Here is a 17795-nt window from a genome sequence, read left to right on the forward strand (position 1 = left end):
CCAAGTCAAAGCTGTACTGTCTTGGCCTGGTTACACATCCACTCTGGTTGCTGGAACAATCTGGAACATCTGAGCCAGTACAGTAAAGTTCCTCTTGGCTTGTCTGAAGTTTTGAGGGAGCTTGCAATTGGCATGCTGACTGCAGGAATGTCCACCAGAGCTGTTGCCAGAGAATTTAATGTTTGTTTCTCTACCATAAGTCGCCTCCAATGTTGTTTTAGAGAATTTGGCAGTGCGTCCAACCGGCCTCACAACCACAGACCACGTGTATGGCGTCTTGTGGGAGAGTGGTTTTCTGATGTCAACGTTGTGAACAGAGTGCCCCATGGTGGCGGTGGGTTTATGGTATGGGCAGGAATAAGCTACGGACAATGAACACAATTGCATTTTATCGATGGCAACTTGAATGCACAGAGATACCGTGACAAGATCCTGAGGTCCATTGTCGTGACATTTATCCGCAGCCATCACCTCATGTTTCAGCATGATAATGCATGGCCCCATGTCGCAAGGATCTGTACATGAAAATGTCCCAATTCTTCCATGGCCTGCAAATACCCAGACATATCACCCATTGAGAGTTCCAGTTCCACCAATATTCAGCAACTTGGCACAGCCGTTGAAGAGGAGTGGGAGAACATTCCACAGGCCACAATCAACAGCCTGATCAACTCTATACAAAGGAGATGTGTCGCGCTGCATGAGGTAAATGGTGATCATACCAGATCCTGACTGTTTTTTTCTGATCCACACCCCTCTGTACTTTTCTCTGTTCATCTTTCCCTCTCCCAGTCTAAAAACCTCACCACAGCATGATGCTGCCACCCACTTGCTGCCACTTGTTTCTCATGGTTTGAGAGTCCTTTAGGTGCCTTTTGCAAATTCCAAGCGGGCTGTCATGTGCCTTTTACTGAGGAGTGGCTTTTGTCTGGCCACTCTACCATAAAGGCTTGATTGGTGGAGTGCTGCAGAGATGGGAGAACCTTCCAGAAGGACAACCATCTCCACAGAGGAACTCTGGAGCTCTGTTAGAGTGACCATTGTGTTCTTGTTCACCTCCCTTCTTTGTTAACAAGAAATTTGTGGAGTGGTTGAGTGTATGTGTGTAAGTGTATGTAAACTTCCGACTTCAGCTGTATAATGATCTGTAATTAGAAAAATAACTTAGCTCTTAGGTTATATGCACCATGGCTAATATACTGGTAGTTTATTTATTTTTTACCCCTTTCTCTCCCCAATTGGTAGTTACAGTCTTGTCCCATCACTGCAACTCCCAAATGGACATGGGAGAGGCGATGTTCGAGAGCCATGCGTCCTCTGAAACATGACCCAGCCAAGCCGCACTGCTTCTTGACACACTGCTCGCTTAACCCAGAATCCAGCCGCACCAATGTGTCAGAGGAAACACAGCTCAGCTGGTGACCGGAGTCAGCCGCACCAATGTGTCAGAGGAACCAGCTCAGCCGGTGACCGAAGTCAGCATGCATGCACCTGGCCACCACAAGGAGTCGCTGGAGCGCAATGGGACAAGGACATCCCAGCTGGCCAAACCCTCCCCTAACCTGGATGACGCTGGGCTAATTGTGAGCTGCCTCATGGTTCTCCCTATCGCGGCCGGCTGCAACACAGCCCGGGATCGAACCCAGATCTGTAGTGACACCTCTAGCACTGTGATGCATTGCCTTAAACCGCTGCGCCACTCAGGAGGCCCAATGTACTGATTATGTTAATGACCTTATATCACTTACAGAATGTCAGGTTACCAGTCTATTCAATCAAATAAAGTCTAACATTTAAAAATATAAAGTAAATCATTAGAAGAGCACATAAAGGGATTCCACTCTTTCCTCAAATTAACGAAATGAATGTAAAATTATGAAGTATTATCTAATGGAAAATAACTTATTTTTGTTAAATAACTTATTTCTATTTATTTGTCAATTAAGTTGCAAGGTAATAGTTAAACTTTCCTCAGCTTTCAATGTGATTGATAACAAACCCATACCCATAGCTGTTACTGAAACGTGGCTACTATCAGTGTCAAAATACAGCATCACATGACTGTCTATAAAAGTAAGAGTTATCGAAGAGAAAATAATGACCACACTTGGTTTTCAACAGCCCCATTCCCTTTCCAACATCATTAGTAGTCCAGGGGAATATTATTCCAAAATTGACTGGATACAATTCCAGATCTGGGAATGCCGCAACAAACTCCTACCCTCTTCCCGGGAACGACTTTCTGGGAAAGGAGGAAGAGAAGGGCTGATGTGAAAAGTTCTCTCGCTAAAGGACGGAGAATTGGAAGAGAAGGGCTGATGTGAAAAGCTCTCTCGCTGAAGGACGGAGAAATGGAAGAGAAGGGCTGATGTGAAAAGCTCTCTCGCTGAAGGACGGAGAAATGGAAGAGAAGGGCTGATGTGAAAAGCTCTCTCGCTGAAGGACGGAGAATTGGAAGAGAAGGGCTGATGTGAAAAGCTCTCTAGCTGAAGGACGGAGAAATGGAAGAGAAGGGCTGATGTAAAAAGCTCTCTCGCTGAAGGACGGAGAATTGGAAGAGAAGGGCTGATGTAAAAAGCTCTCTCGCTGAAGGACGGAGAATTGGAAGAAAAGGGCTGATGTGAAAAGCTCTCTAGCTGAAGGACGGAGAAATGGAAGAGAAGGGCTGATGTAAAAAGCTCTCTCGCTGAAGGACGGAGAATTGGAAGAGAAGGGCTGATGTAAAAAGCTCTCTCGCTGAAGGACGGAGAATTGGAAGAGAAGGGCTGATGTAAAAAGCTCTCTCGCTGAAGGACGGAGAATTGGAAGAGAAGGGCTGATGTAAAAAGCTCTCTCGCTGAAGGACGGAGAATTGGAAGAAAAGGGCTGATGTGAAAAGCTCTCTCGCTGAAGGACGGAGAAATGGAAGAGAAGGGCTGATGTAAAAAGCTCTCTCGCTGAAGGACGGAGAATTGGAAAAAAACATAACAAGAAAATAACATATTCTGTGGTTCTTTGGGATGTCGCCAAAAATTCCCCAGAATTCCACCTGATCCACATAAGGTTCCAATTAGGGGCTGGAGAGCTGAAGGGGCCGTTGGTTTAACGCAGGCCTCTGTTGGGCAGCCAAAGGCTACTGAAGTAGGACCCGAGTTTACATTCCTCCTCTGAAAAACCTGTTCATTACTGTGGAAGTGATGATGTTTTATATGTCTTCTAAAATTAACATAAATTATGTAGACCAAAACATAACAATTGTTGGACATGGAAGTAAAATGATGTCTGACTGAACTTGGATGCTCCTTGTATTGCTCTTTATTGACTGTTTTGAAATAGTCAGCAAACAGACATCACTCTTTTTTTATGAAACACTTTTTCAACATCCAACTGTTTCCATTGAGAGCCTAAAGCAGGGTTTCTCAAACTGAGTCCTGGGGCCCATCCTGGGTGCATGCTTTGTCCTAGCTGATTCAAATAACAAAGCTTGATGATGAGTTATTTGAATCAAGGAATACAAGGATTCATACAATAACAAGGCGACACCCAGCCTATTTTTTTGTTTGTTAAACAGCTGAGGGAAAGAGCTAGAGAAATGTAACCACTCAAATTCATAGAAGGACCTAATGGATACACGGACTGGAGATCAATATTATAGATCAGCCATCATTTAAAGCTATTCAGAATTTGTTTACAGGAGGAGGCGGGAACATTTTAATAAATGAGGTGGCAGATTTGCATGTGAACAACAGGCACAACTGAGATATAAAGAAAATAAAATGTAATGTAAGATTGCGCCTTCATTCGTAACAACAACCTAAACATGAGGAAACTTTGATCATAGGCCTCACGCAGGCCCCGCTCCAGGATGACATGCCTGGCAGGCCCAACAACGCTACATTGGCAAAACTGGCCATTGTAATTCATATACCATTTGTTATGTTTATGGGGAAACAAAACTGGGGGGGCACAAATTAATCCATGCCCAGCTTTGCCACCCCGTAAAGCGCTGTAGACCTCACGTAGTAAATAAGCTATACATTTTCATGCTGACCAAATGATCCCATTGCCTTTCTTAAAAAAAAGCCTGAAGAAACGTACACTGCTTCACGCTTTAGTCAGACCCTTCTGATTTGACCATGAGAGGGCAGTAAAAGTCCATGATGATCTCATATTGGCTTGTCTTGTGCAGAACAACACCAAATATGAATGTATCTCAATAATTGTCTTACATGGCTCCCTCTCTTGTCGCCACTCATTCATCTTCACTAATAAAACAAATCTAATAAATAATGGACAGGTGAAAGTATTATGGTGGATCCTTACCCGGAATTCAATTCACATGCCCAATTTTTTTACCATTAGTGCAGATTAAGGTAAGGACAGGAGAGGAAACCACTTTAAAATAATGATCAGAGGAGAGGAATCCACTGTATTCTACTATAATGAACACAGAAGAGAAATCCACTTTATTCTACTAAAATGAACACAGGAGAGGAATCCATTTTATTCTACTATAATGAACAGAGGAGTGGAATCCACTTTATTCTACTATAATGAACACAGAAGAGGAATCCATTTTATTCTACTATAACAGAGGAGTGGAATCCACTTTATTCTACTATAATGAACACAGAAGAGGAATCCATTTTATTCTACTATAATGTGTCACGTTCCTGACCTATTTCTGTTAGTTTGTTGTATGTGTTAGTTGGTCAGGACGTGAGTTTGGGTGGGCATTCTATGTTTTCTGTTTCTATGTTGGTTTAAGGGTTGCCTGGTATGGCTCTTAATTAGAGGCAGGTGTTTGGCGTTCCTCTAATTGAGAGTCATATTTAGGTAGGTTGTTTCACAGTTCGCACCATACGGGACTGTTCGGTTTGTTTTTGTACATCGTCATTTTGTGTAGTCTATTTTCCCTGTTTGTGCGTTCTTCGTGTTTTATGTAAATTCCATGTCCAGGTCTGTCTATTCCGTTTTGTTATTTTGTTAATCATTCAAGAGGATTTCGTTTTGTGTTTTTTCCGTCTTGTTTATTAAAATTATGTATTCACAACCCGCTGCGCCTTGGTTCCATCACTACTCCTCCTTTTCGGTTGAAGAGGAGGAGGACCACCATTACAGAACCACCCACCAATCCAGAATAAAGCAGCGGTGTAATCAGAGGAAGGGACAGCGCAAGAAGGAGGAATGGACTTGGGACGATGTTTTGGACGGTAAAGGTTGCTACACATGGGAGGAGATCCTGGCTGGAAGGGATCGCCTCCCATGGGAACAGCTGGAGGCACTGAGGAGAGCAGAGGCAACCGGAGAAGGGAACCTGCGTTATGAGGGGACGCATCTAGCACGGAAGCCCGAAAAGCCCGTGAGTACCACCCAAAAATTTCTTGGGGGGGGGTGGCTAAGAGGTAGTGGGCCAAGGGCAGGTAGGAGACCTGCGCCCACTTCCCAGGCTAACCGTGGAGAGCGGGAGTACGGGCAGACGCCGTGTTACGCAGTAGAGCACACGGTGTCTCCTGTACTACGTGTGCATAGCCCAGTACGGGTTATTCCACCTCCCCGCACTGGTAGGGCTAGATTGGGCATTGAGCCAAATGTCATGAAGCCGGCCCTACATATCTGGCCACCAGTACGTCTCCTTGGGCCGGCTTACATGGCACCAGCATTAAGCATGGTGTCCCCGGTTCACCTACATAGCCCGGTGCGGGTTATTCCACCTCCCTGCACTGGTCAGCGACGGGGAGCATTCAGCCAGGTAAGGTTGGGCAGGCTCGGTGTTCAAGGGAGCCAATACGCCTGCACGGTCCGGTATTTCCGGCGCTACCTCCCCGCTCCAGCCCAGTACCACCAGTGCCTACACCACGCACCAGGCTTCCAGTGCGTTTTCAGAGCCCTGTTCCTCCTCCACGCACTCTCTCTATGGTGCATGTCTCCAGTCCGGTGCCTCTAGTTCCGGCATCACGCACTAAGCCACCTGTGCGTCTCCAGAGCCCTGTACACACTGTTCCTTCTCCCCGTGCGTGCACTCAGCCAGGTGCCACCAGTTCCGGCACCACGCACCAGGCCTACAGTGCGTCTCAGCCGGCCAGAGTCTGCCGTCTGCCCAACGGCGCCTGAACTGTCCGTCTGCCAAGCGCCGCATGAACTGCCCGTCTGCCATGAGCCTACAGAGCCTTCCTCCAGACAGGAGCAGCCAAAGCCTTCCGCCAGACAGGATCAGTCTGAGCCATCCGTCTCCGCAGCGCCATCTGAGCCATCCGTCTCCGCAGCGCCATCTGAGCCATCCGTCTCCGCAGCGCCATCTGAGCCATCCGTCTCCCCAGTGCCATCTGAGCCATCCGTCTCCCCAGCGCCGTCTGAGCCATCCGTCTCCCCAGCGCCGTCTGAGCCATCCGTCTGTCCCGAGCCATTAGAACCGCCCGTCTGTCCCGAGCCGTCAGAGCTCGGGACAGACGGGAGGAGGAGAACCGTTACATAATGAACACAGGAGAGGAATCCACTTTATTCTACTATAATGAACACAGGAGAGGAATCCATTTTATTCTACTATAATGAACAGAGGAGTGGAATCCACTTTATTCTACTATAATGAACACAGAAGAGGAATCCATTTTATTCTACTATAATGAACAGAGGAGAGGAATCCACTTTATTCTACTATAATGAACACAGAAGAGGAATCCATTTTATTCTACTATAATGAACAGAGGAGAGGAATCCACTTTATTCTACTATAATGAACAGAGGAGAGGAATCCACTTTATTCAACTATAATGAACAGAGGAGAGGAATCCACTTTATTCTACTATAATGAACAGACAATATGACTTATCATGCCGACATACCTCACAGGTTCAGCTATGAGACAGAGTTCCAAAGATTACAGCTGCAATTTAGAGAAAGATAGTTGAATCACTATATGCCGAGGTCTCCCATCTCAGTATAACACACGTTGCTCTGTATGAAAGACTCCATGTCTCAATCAACATATTATCATTGAAAGAAAATAAGTGATGCTTGCGTGTAAGTGAGGGGTGTCAAACTCATTTCACGGAGGGCCGAGTGTCTGCCGGATTTGGGGTTTTCCCTTTCAATTAAGACCAATACAACCAGGTGAGGGGAGTTCCTTTTCTAATCAGTGACCTTAATTCATCATTCGAGTACAAGGGTGGAGGGAAAAATCACAGACACTCGGCCCTCCGTGGAATGAGTTTGACACACGATGTATGTGAAGTACAACAAGCTGTAATAAAATATATATTTTTATCTGATATAAAATTGATGAATACATAATGTATGAAGAACATGCAGATTCTCACACGCAAGTAGAATACATTAACACCAACCAAGAAATAACAACAACAGCGACAAATAGGATTCAGCTCATGTAGAATACAGATCATGTAGAATACAGATCATGTAGAATACAGATCATGTAGAATACAGATCATGTAGAATACAGATCCTGTTCAATACAGATCATGTAGAATACAGATCATGTAGAATACAGATCATGTAGAATACAGATCATGTAGGATACAGATCATGTAGAATACAGATCATATAGAATACAGATCCTGTTCAATACAGATCATGTAGAATACAGATCATGTAAGATACAGATCATGTAGAATACAGATCATGTAGGATACAGATCATGTAGAATACAGATCATGTAGAATACAGATCATGTAGGATACAGTGGTCTAAGTATTGGAGTCACAAAGCAATATACCCTCCCAGTTTCCATAATCAACTTAATAATCAAATCAAACTTTATTTGTCACATGCGCCGAATACAACAGGTATACAACAGGCAACACCTTACAACAGGCAACACCTTACAACAGGCAACACCTTACAACAGGCAACACCTTACAACAGGCAACACATTACAACACCTTACAACAGGCAACACCTTACAACAGGCAGCACATTACAACAGGCAACACCTTACAACAGGCAACACCTTACAACAGGCAACACATTACAACACCTTACAACAGGCAACACCTTACAACAGGCAATACCTTACAACAGGCAACACCTTACAACAGGCAACACCTTACAACAGGCAATACCTTACAACAGGCAACACCTTACAACAGGCAACACCTTACAACAGGCAACACATTACAACACCTTACAACAGGCAACACCTTACAACAGGCAACACATTACAACACATTACAACAGGCAACACCTTACAACAGGCAACACCTTACAACAGGCAACACCTTACAACAGGCAACACATTACAACAGGCAACACCTTACAACAGGCAATACCTTACAACAGGCAACACCTTACAACAGGCAACACCTTACAACAGGCAACACATTACAACACCTTACAACAGGCAACACATTACAACAGGCAACACCTTACAACAGGCAACACCTTACAACAGGCAACAACTTACAACAGGCAACAACTTACAACAGGCAACACATTACAACAGGCAACACCTTACAACACCTTACAACAGGCAACACATTACAACAGGCAACACCTTACAGCAGGCAACACCTTACAACACATTACAACATGCAACACCTTACAACACCTTACAACAGGCAACACCTTACAACAGGCAACAACTTACAACAGGCAACACCTTACAACAGGCAACACCTTACAACACATTACAACATGCAACACCTTACAACACCTTACAACAGGCAACACCTTACAACAGGCAACACATTACAACAGGCAACACCTTACAGCAGGCAACACCTTACAACATGCAACACCTTACAACACCTTACAACAGGCAACATCTTACAACAGGCAACACCTTACAACAGGCAACACCTTACAACAGGCAGCACATTACAACACCTTACAACAGGCAACACCTTACAGCAGGCAACACCTTACAACACCTTACAACAGGCAACACATTACAACAGGCAACACTTTACAGCAGGCAACACCTTACAACACATTACCACATGCAACACCTTACAACACCTTACAACAGGCAACACCTTACAACAGGCAACACCTTACAACAGGCAACACCTTACAACACATTACAACATGCAACACCTTACAACACCTTACAACAGGCAACACATTACAACAGGCAACACCTTACAACAGGCAACACATTACAACAGGCAACACATTACAACAGGCAACACCTTACAACAGGCAACACCTTACAACAGGCAACACCTTACAACAGGCAACACCTTACAACACATTACAACATGCAACACCTTACAACACCTTACAACAGGCAACACCTTACAACAGGCAACACATTACAACAGGCAACACCTTACAGCAGGCAACACCTTACAACATGCAACACCTTACAACACCTTACAACAGGCAACATCTTACAACAGGCAACACCTTACAACAGGCAACACCTTACAACAGGCAGCACATTACAACACCTTACAACAGGCAACACCTTACAGCAGGCAACACCTTACAACACCTTACAACAGGCAACACATTACAACAGGCAACACTTTACAGCAGGCAACACCTTACAACACATTACCACATGCAACACCTTACAACACCTTACAACAGGCAACACCTTACAACAGGCAACACCTTACAACAGGCAACACCTTACAACACATTACAACATGCAACACCTTACAACACCTTACAACAGGCAACACATTACAACAGGCAACACCTTACAACAGGCAACACATTACAACAGGCAACACATTACAACAGGCAACACCTTACAACAGGCAACACCTTACAACAGGCAACACCTTACAACAGGCAACACCTTACAACAGGCAGCACCTTACAACAGGCAACACATTACAACAGGCAACACATTACAACAGGCAACACCTTACAGCAGGCAACACCTTACAACACATTACAACATGCAACACCTTACAACAGGCAACACCTTACAGCAGGCAACACCTTACAACAAGCAACACCTTACAACACCTTACAACAGGCAACACCTTACAACAGGCAACACCTTACAACAGGCAACACCTTACAACAGGCAACACATTACAACAGGCAACACCTTACAGCAGGCAACACCTTACAACACATTACAACAGGCAACACATTACAACAGGCAACACATTACAACAGGCAACACCTTACAACAGGCAACACATTACAACAGGCAACACCTTACAACAGGCAACACCTTACGACAGGCAAAACCTTACAGTGAAATGCTTACAGACGCAAAGACTGTGTCCTCATGTTCAGTACAGTGATGAAATGTGCTACAAGGCTTGGAGTCATTAAACAGTACATTAGGTTACAGAGAGCGAGAGAGCTACTGTAGAGTTACCAAGTGCCCAACTTCTCCATGATCAACTTAATGAACACTATCATGTACAGTGGTGGAAGCAATTGGCTGTATATGGAGTGTGGTCATTAAAAGTAGACAGCGAGCTACTGTAGAGTTCCAAGTGCCCAACTTCTCCATCAGATATAGTTCAGGAGTAGTACCCGGCTTAACAAATCACATAAGTTACGTGGACTCACTGTGTGAGAAATAATAAGGGGTTGATATAATTTTTTAATGACTACTCCTTCCTCTGTCCCCCATACATACCGCACAACAACTGTAAGTTCCCTCAGTTAAGTTCTGAGTTTCTAGCACAGATTCAACTACAAAGACCAGGGAGCTTTTTGAAAGCCTCTTAAAGAAGGGCAGTGATTGGTAGATGGGTAACAATAATAAATCACAAATTGAATATATATTTAAGCAGAGTCAAGTTAAGAATCATTTTGTGGATGATGTATTAAACCACCCAGACACATAAAAGATGTAGTCGTCCTGCTGATCTGAGCTGTAGACCAGGAAGGAAACTACTTAGGGATGTCACCATGAGGCCATTGGGGATTTTAAAAACAGTTACAGAGTTCAATGGCTGTGATGGGAGAAAACTGAGGACGGATCAACAATGTTGTAGTGACTTCACAATAATGACCTAAATGAGTGAAAATAAGAATAAAAATATGCAGAATAACAAAGTAATGCTTTTAAAAAACTGAAAATAAATCCCCTTTTTGGCCTATTTGCAAAGCCTTATGTTTGGGGAAAATCCAGTACAACACATTGCTGAGTAACTGCCTCCTTATTTTCAAGCATGGTGCTGGCTGCATCATGGTATGGGTATGCTTGACATCGGCTAAGCCCGGGGAGTTTTACAGGATAAAAAGAAACAAGATAGAGCTAAGCACAGGCAAAATCCTAAAGGAAAACCTACTTCAATCGACTTTACACCAGACACCGTGACAGAAATGCACGTTTCAGCAGAAAAATAATCTACAACACAAGGCCAAATTTACTTTGGGGACATTATTCAGAATTCTGATGTGATATGAGTTGGTTTGGAGTGTTTTATAACACGCTTAGACACATTTTCATAATGCATTGTAGTCTATAGCAAGTGATGACAACCAATTTTCTCTGTAACTAAAATAAATAAATCTATATTATAAAAACGTTTGGGAGATCAACTCCTAGCACAGAAAGACTGAAAATAAGGCTGCATGTACAAATGGGTGAACTTCCCCTTAACTTGACCATAAAGAGATATTCAATGTCTGATTTGTTATTGTTACCCATCTGCCAACCACTGCCCTTCTTTATGAGGCTTTAGAAAATCTATGCTTGAAATGTGATTATTGACAGATGTTGTATGTATGGGGGACAGAGGAAGTGTGTTTTAAAGAATCATGTCAATGCAATTATTTCACACAGAGTCCATGTAACTTATTTTGTGATTTGTTAATGACTCTTTTGTTAAGACTCTTTAAAAAAAAAAATAAGTTGGTGATTGTCACGTTCCTGACCTGTTTTTCCTTTTTCTTGTGTTTATTTAGTTGGTCAGGGCGTGAGTTGGGGTGGGTTGTCGAGGTGTTATTTTCTTGTTGGGTTGTTTGTGTTCGGCCGGGTATGATTCTCAATCAGAGACAGCTGTCAATCGTTGTCCCTGATTGAGAATCATACTTAGGCAGCCTGTGATTCACGTGGTGGCTGTGGGTGGTTGTATCTCGTGTCTGTGTTTGTACCACACGGGACTGTTGGCGGTTTGTCACGTTTGTTGTTTTGGTTATGTATAAGTGTTCATTCTACGTTAATTAAAGATGACCACTTTCCACTCCGCATATTGGTCTGATCCTTCTCGCCTCTCCTCCTCGTCCGAGGAGGAGGATTACGACGATCGTTACAGTGATTACTTATGCAACGACTATATTTTAGTTATTTAATATGCATTAATTTGACACTTTTCACTTTGACATTATGGAGTATTTTGTGTAGATCACTGCCATATACAGTATATATATATATTTTTTTACAATTAAATCTATTTCAATCCTACTTTGTAATGCAACAACATTTAAAAAAAATCCAAGGGTGAAAACTTATGATTGTCACGCCCTGACCTTAGAGAGCCTTTTTCTTTCTCTATTTGGTTAGGTCAGGGTGCGATTTGGGTGGGCATTCTATGTTTTCTGTTTCTTTGTTTTTGGCCGAGTGTGGTTCCCAATCAGAGGCAGCTGTCTATCGTTGTCTCTGATTGGGAATCATACTTAGGCAGCCTTTTTCCCACCTAATGTTGTGAGTAATTATTTATTTTCTGTGTGTGCCACGGTTGCGTCACGTTTGTTTCTGTTTGCATGTTCTTTTTGTGAAGGTTTCATTACGAATGAAAGAAATGTGGAATTACATGCACGCTGCGCCTTGGCTCATCTATGACAGGGAGTTTGAAGACAGTGAACGTGACAGTGATACCCAGTGTAAAAGGCAAACTGATCCTATTTCTTACAAATGCTCTTGTCTTCTATAACTGTAGAAATCGCAAATTTATCACCGGTTCGGAGACTTTCATTTTGACACCCTTTTATTTTATAATTGACTCAGACAGATTAATTTCTATGATAATTGTTACTAAATTAATCTAGATTTTATTATTTACAAAATTCCATAGTATCCCCACCAGATGAATGTGTAGAGGTTAGAAAATAGGAGGGTCTGTCAAACTGAAAACAATACAGGAAGACAGACAGTGGAGAGATGTAATAGAAAGATACTGGACTGAAGATTATTGATAGTTAGTGGGATTGAATACTAAGTTTAGTAAGTTAGTAAGTTTGAGCTAGTGATAGTTGTTTGGGTTAGTGATAGTTGTTTGAGTTAGTGGTAGTATGTTTGAGTTAGTGATAGTTGTTTGAGTTAGTGACAGTATGTTTGAGTTAGTGACAGTATGTTTGAGTTAGTGACAGTATGTTTGAGTTAGTGATAGTTGTTTGAGTTAGTGACAGTATGTTTGAGTTAGTGACAGTATGTTTGAGTTAGTGACAGTATGTTTGAGTTAGTGACAGTATGTTTGAGTTAGTGACAGTATGTTTGAGTTAGTGACAGTATGTTTGAGTTAGTGATAGTTGTTTGAGTTAGTGACAGTATGTTTGAGTTAGTGACAGTATGTTTGAGTTAGTGATAGTTGTTTGAGTTAGTGACAGTATGTTTGAGTTAGTGACAGTATGTTTGAGTTAGTGACAGATTGTTTGAGTTAGTGACAGTATGTTTGAGTTAGTGACAGTTGTTTGAAGTATCCGGCCAGTCAAACCCTCCCCTAACCCAGATGACGCTGGGCCATTTGTGTGGTCGCGGCCGGCTGTGACACAGCCCGGGATCAAACCAGGATCTGTAGTAACGCAGACAGGGAGAGGTTGAAAATGTCAGTGAAGACACTTGTCAGTTGGTCAGCGCATGCTCAGAGTACACGTTCTGGTAATCTGTCTGGCCCTGCAGCCTTGTGAATGTTGACCTGTTTAAAGGTCATACTCACATCGGCTGCGGAGAGAGTGATCACACAGTCATCCGGAACAGCTGATGCTCTCAAGCATTTTTTAGTGTTACTTGCCTCGAAGCGAGCGTATAAGTTATTTAGCTCGTCTGGTAGGCTCGTGTCACTGGACAGCTCTTGGCTGTGCTTTCCTTTGTAGTCTGTAATAGTTTGCAAGCCCTGCCACATCCGACGAGGGCCGGAGCCAGTGAAGTACGATTCGATCTTAGTCCTGTATTACGCTTTGCCTGTTTGATGGTTCATTGGAGGGCATAGCGTTTTTTTCTTATAAGCTTCCGGGTTAGAGTCCCGCTCCTTGAAAGCGGCAGCTCTACCCTTTAGCTCAGTGCGGCTGTTGCCTGTAATCCAAGGCTTCTGGTTGGGGTATGTACGTACGTACAGTCACTGTGGGTACGACATCCTCGATGCACTAATTGATAAAGCCAGTGACAGATGTGGTGTACTCCTCAATGCCATCGGAAGAATCCCGGAACATATTCCAGTCTGTGCTAGCAAAACAGTCCTATTGTTTAGCATCTGCTTCATCTGACCACTTTTCAGGAGGATAGAGTTATGGTCTGATTTGCCAAATGGAGGGTGAGGGAGATCTTTGTACGCGTCTCTGTGTGTGGAGTAAATGTGGTCTAAAATGTTTTTCCTCGTGTTGCACATTTGACCTGCTGATAGAAATTAGGTAAAACTGATTTATGTTTCCCTGCATTAAAGTCACCGGCCAATAAGAGCGCTGCCTCTGGATGAGCATTTTCCTGTTTGCTTATGGAGGTATACAGCTCATTGAGTGCGGGTTTAGTGCCAGCCTCTGTCTGTGGTGGTATGTAGACAGCTACGAAAAATACAGATGAAAACTCTCTAGGTAGATAGTGTGGTCTACAGCTTATCATGAGATACTCTACATCAGGAGAGCAAAACCTTGACACGTCCTTAGATATCGTGCACCAGCTGTTGTTTACATAAATGCATAGGTCCCCGCCCCGTTTCTTACCAGAGGCTGCTGTTCTATCCTGCCGGTACAGTGTATAACCCACCAGCTGTATGTTCTTAATGTCGTTGTTCAACCACGACTCGGTGAAACATAAGATATTGCAGTTTTTAATGTCCCGTTGGTAGGATATACGTGCTTTCAGTTCGTCCCATTTATTTTCCAGCGATTGAACAGCAGAACGGAAGGCAAGGGCAGATTAACCGCTCGTCTCCTGATCCTTGCAAGGCATCCTGATCTCTTTCCGCGAAACCTACGTTTCCTTTTCCAGCGAATCACAGGGATCTGGACCTGGTCGTGTGTCTGTAGTATCTCCCTTGTGTCCGACTCATTGAAGAAGATCTCCTCATCCAGTTTGAGGTGAGTAATCCCAGTTCTGATGTCCAGAAACTCTTTTCGGTCATAAGAGACGGTAGCAGTACAAAACAAGTTACGAACAAGATAAAACAATAGTCCTACCCTCCGGCGCCATCTTCTCCAAATTTGCTTGTGTGTGTGTGTGCTTGTGCATGTGTTTACATTTTACCTTTAGGGACTTCCACACAGAAACCTCTAGAATTTCTGATAGGTTCCTCTCTCTCTTTCTCTTTCTCTTTCTCTTTCTCTTTCCCTTTCTCTCTCTCTCTGTCGTACTTAATCAGGGCGTACGACCAAAATAACTGCAAACAGACAACAACAACAATGTCCCAAACCCCATTTGTAACTAACCTGGTTCAGCTTTTTTTTATTTTATTTAAAACTTATTTTACATTTAGCAGACGCTCTTATCCAGAGCGACTTACAAGTACATACATTCATACCTTTTTGTACTGGCCCCCCGTGGGAAACGAACCCACAACCCTGGCGTTGCAAGCGCCATGCTCTACCAACTGAGCTACACGGGACTACGTGTACGTACTATTTTAACTAGACAAGTCAGTTAAGAACACATTTTTATTTACAATGACGGCCTACGCCGGCCAAACCCTAACCCGGACGACACTGGGCCAATTGTGCACCGCCCTATGGTACTCCCAATCACGGCCAGTTGTGATACAGCCTGGAATCGAACCAGGGTCTGTAGTGACGCCTCTAGTATTGAGATGCAGTGCCTTAGACCGCTGCGCCACTCGGGAGCCAACCAGCTCATTATTAGAATCAGGTGTGCTAGATTAGGGTTGGAGTGAAGACCTACAAGACGGTAGCTCTCTAGGAACAGCGTTGGAGAGTCCTGATTTAAGCCATACATTCACCAGAAAATATCTGTGTTATTTTTTTGTTTCCTTGTAAGTACAGTGCCCTGACACAGTACATTACATTGATTATATCTTACATCTTGACTCTCGTATTGAGACACCAAGTCTCATCTCAATAGCACACACAAATCATCTTTGCAACTTCACTGAGTGAGCTACAAAATCAATTTCAGACACTATGATGATTTGGGATTGACATTTGGGATAAATGCTGAAGTTAGTCATTTGGGTAAACTATCCCTTAAAATAGGAAAAGGATAGGAAATTAATAATAAACAAATAGGAAGTGTGAGTTACCTTGGGTGTGTTGCAGAGGTATCGCATGACCTCTCCTATTTACTGTATCACTGTAATGTTGTACTTCTTGCAGTCTTCCCAGAACTGAGAAGTGGAGAATTTAAGTTTCAGAACGACCATTATACCCGAGAAAGAGTTTGAAGAACAGGGCAACAACATTCAACAGATAACCCATTCTCAGTCCCTTCTGAATGGTTCTGGCTAGGGCCAGGAGTAATTCCTGACTGCAGGACCCGACCTGAAAAAACTCTGGGTCCTAGTTAAAGCCTTTAAGGCCAGAGATTTTTCGACTATTGAAATCCTTGTGTGGGCCAACTAGGTGTTTTTTTCGGGGCGTCTAATCCAAACAGTGATTATATTTCTTTTTTTAAAAGATATATATTTGTTATATTTGATTGATTTTATTGTCTCAGGAGAACCATCCTCCTCAATACACCAACTTCCTCTGGTCTCAGGTAATAATTGACATAGATAGTTTTGAACTCTGGGACTTTGGTTTGAAACACAAGGAATCACCCTCAGAAATTATTATTTTATTTTTATTTAAGCTTTATTTAACGAGGCAAGTCAGTTAAGAACAAATTATTATGTTCAATGATGGCCTAGGAACAGTGGGTTAACTACCTTGTTCAGGGGCAGAACGACAGATTTGTACCTTGTCAGCTCGAGGATTCAATCTGTTAACCTTTCGGTTACTGGCCTAACGCTCTAACCACTAGGCTACATGTCTCCCCCAATGTCCTGAGGAGATAGATAGCACACTAAACGACCCCTGGTAAACCCTAGCCCTCATCATAACAGGCCCCCACCACAACAGCACCCCACCACAACAGCCCCCCACCACAACAGCACACAATCATAACAGCCCCCCATCATAACAGCCCCCCCATCATAACAGCCCCCCATCATAACAGGCCCCCATCATAACAGGCCCCATCATAACAGCCCCCATCATAACAGCCCCCATCATAACAGCCCCCTTCATAACAGCCCCCCATCATAACAGCCCCCCATCATAACAGGCCCCCATCATAACAGGCCCCATCATAACAGGCCCCATCATAACAGGCCCCATCATAACAGGCCCCATCATAACAGGCCCCATCATAACAGGCCCCATCATAACAGGCCCCATCATAACAGGCCCCATCATAACAGCCCCCATCATAACAGCCCCCTTCATAACAGCCCCCCATCATAACAGGCCCCCTTCATAACAGGCCCCCATCATAACAGGCCCCCATCATAACAGGCCCCCATCATAACAGGCCCCCATCATAACAGGCCCCCATCATAACAGCCCCCCATCATAACAGCCCCCCATCATAACAGCCCCCCATCATAACAGCCCCCCATCATAACAGCCCCCCCATCATAACAGGCCCCCATCATAACAGGCCCCCATCATAACAGCCCCCCATCATAACAGCCCCCCATCATAACAGCCCCCCATCATAACAGCCCCCCATCATA

At 43.8% G+C, this 17795-nt stretch overlaps 1 pseudogene; it reads right to left on the reverse strand.

Moving 5' to 3' along the window:
- LOC129824524 (3-keto-steroid reductase/17-beta-hydroxysteroid dehydrogenase 7-like) overlaps positions 1–1597 on the reverse strand; it is a 14212-nt pseudogene extending 12615 nt beyond the window's left edge.
- Between the last annotated feature and the right edge of the window lie 16198 nt (positions 1598–17795).

Source organism: Salvelinus fontinalis, chromosome 26, assembly GCF_029448725.1.
Source record: "Salvelinus fontinalis isolate EN_2023a chromosome 26, ASM2944872v1, whole genome shotgun sequence".
In the NCBI taxonomy this organism is placed as follows: domain Eukaryota; kingdom Metazoa; phylum Chordata; class Actinopteri; order Salmoniformes; family Salmonidae; genus Salvelinus; species Salvelinus fontinalis.